The sequence below is a fragment of the Octodon degus genome, unplaced genomic scaffold (assembly GCF_000260255.1).
Source record: "Octodon degus isolate 3935 unplaced genomic scaffold, OctDeg1.0 scaffold00172, whole genome shotgun sequence".
Taxonomy (NCBI): Eukaryota; Metazoa; Chordata; class Mammalia; order Rodentia; family Octodontidae; genus Octodon; species Octodon degus.
Genome location: NW_004524748.1, coordinates 5,718,904 through 5,721,572, shown reverse-complemented (window position 1 = coordinate 5,721,572; position 2,669 = coordinate 5,718,904).

Genomic DNA, 2,669 nt, shown 5'->3' with positions numbered 1-2,669 from the left:
TTTTTTTCTGAACTGGGGATTGAACTCAGTTCCTTATGCTTGCCAGGCAAGTACTTATTCTACTGAGCCATATCCCCAGCCCCTTCAACTCTTAATTAATTAGAAAAAATAGGATCTTGTCACAGATACAAACCAAGAAACTCCCACACACTGAAGAAGAGACTTTTCCTTGAGTGGCCTTGATATTAGTGATGTAACTACCTACTATCTCAACTCACAAGGATCATTACAGAAAAAAAAATTTAAAAATGAAATATAAAATGTCAACCAGGGTCAGCCAGACAGCTCAGTTTACTAAAGCACCTGCTGAGGCAGATACAGGGATGGGGGTTGGATCCCTAGCATGCTGTGCCAGCCCCTCCCCTGGGGCATGCTGACACAGCAATTCCAACTGGGCTTGGTGGCATGCACCTGTAATCTCAGTGCTTGGGGGGCTGAAAGAAGGAGCATCACTATGAGTCTGAATGCGTAGTGAGACTCTGTAGACCCTGCACTAAATATATTTTAAAAAATAACAAAATGTTAAAAAGAAAGAGCAAAACACAATATCAAACCTCAAGTCCCTGCAAAACAGGTCCAATAGAGATCAACATAGTAGACTTTGGAAGGTACACACCTGAAATTTCAGAAATGATAGCAACTGAAATAAAGAAACAACTCCTTCAGGTTATAGAGGAAAATACATCAGAAATAATCTCCCATTAATACAAGTAATGATAACCATAATGAAAAATTTGCACATAACTTCTAAAGAAGACATAAATAAAAAACAGAGGATCATAGAAAAATGTTGAAAACATTGAGTGAACAATTTATGAAATAATTAAAATGCATAAAACAGATTCAAAGAAGTAGCTATGAATAGAAAGTTCCACTGAATGCTAGAAAAATGACTTGAACAAAACTTTACATAGACTTTCAGATGTTGAGTATTGGATTGGAACTAACAATCCTGAAAGGAAATACCTCCTAAAAATAACAAAAAAGAGTAAATAAGAATTAAATGCATGAAAGATGATGTAAATAAAACAATACAAGTCTGATAAGGTTCAAAGAAAAATCAAGAGTCAAGAAAAATGGTGTAAAATATCTATTTATGGGAGTAATAGCAGAAAATTTCCCAAGTATGAGAAAATAATCTGACATAGAGTTAAGAGAAGCATGTAGAACTCCAGTTAACACCAACCAAAATAAATCTATATGCAGACATATAATAATCAAGATCCCAGAAATTTAGCAAAGAACAGATTATTGAAGCCATTTGAGAAAAGAAATAAATCACCTTATATGAAAAGGATTCTCCAAGTACAGCTTCTCTGACAATGGTGGAATACCCATCTCTGACAAAACAAAACAAAAAAAGGGGGATATAAATAAATGGACCATTTTGTAGTGAAAAACACATATGTATATACAGAATAGTTAGGATAGATATACAGCTACCTTCTATTAGTTCAATATGAAGGAAGTTTTGTACTAATATTATTTAAGGAAGATATCATGTCTGCATCTTGTCCTCTGAATAACTACTACAAAGACAACAATAAGCAATATTTTAATTATTGTAACTGCCCTAATAACATGTTTTGAAACTGTTTTATTGTCATTTTTTCTCATTAAAATGAATAGAAAATTTAAAAAATTACAAAATATCGCTACAAACAACAAAAAAAGAAATGAGCACTACAATCACAGCAGACTGCTCAACACAAACCATCAAGTCAAAGAGTGCTTGGTGGGAGGTATTTCAAGTCCTGAAAGAAAACAACTTCCAACCCATATTGATGTTCCTGGCACAACTATCATTCAAATTAATGGAGAAGGACTGGGGAAATAGCTCAGTAGCATAAGCACTTGCCTGGGAAGCACAATGTCACAAGTTCAATCCCAGGTACCACCAAAAAAAATTAAAGAATAAACAAGATACTTCCATGACAAAGAAAAACTAAAGCCATTCATGACAACAAAACCAACTCTACAAAGAATATTTTTCTCAATTACATTTCCCTCTGTGTTGGGGCAAAATACCTGATACCTGAAATTAAGGAAGGATAGGTTTATTTAACTAAAAGTTTGTGAAGGTTTCAGTCCATACTCAGCTTGCTCCAAGGCAGCATGGTACATGGCAGAGGGCAGCAGTTCGTGGTGGGAGAAAATAGCAAAACATCAAGAGCAAAATGTCAGGAACAGTGGCTGTGGCAGAGGCAAAGACATCAAAATATCTCTCTTCCTATATTGCACTCAGGTAACTGGGAGTGTAATTCTGGCACACATAATCTTAGCAGTGCTCACAGCTATAATCCAAGCATTGGATCATGAATTGAACACAAATTATAGAAGCCAGGCCCAGCGACTGAATGAGGCTTTGGAGGGACAACCAGATGCAAACCATAACAGTACTGAAAGATAATGCAAAAAGAGATAAAAATGAATACAATTTGAACAATAATAACAGAAAGGAACTACTAAGCAGAGAAATCAAATAACATAGGGGAAAACAAGGGATCCATCAACAGGAATATAACATCACAAAGGTAAGCGAATGCATTTAAGTTATAACCATCAATGTAAATGTCTCCAGTTTACCAATCAAACCCAGACGAGGGGATCAACAAACAAAATTGAACAATATGCTGTAAGCAAGAAGCACACTACCTAAAACAATCAAA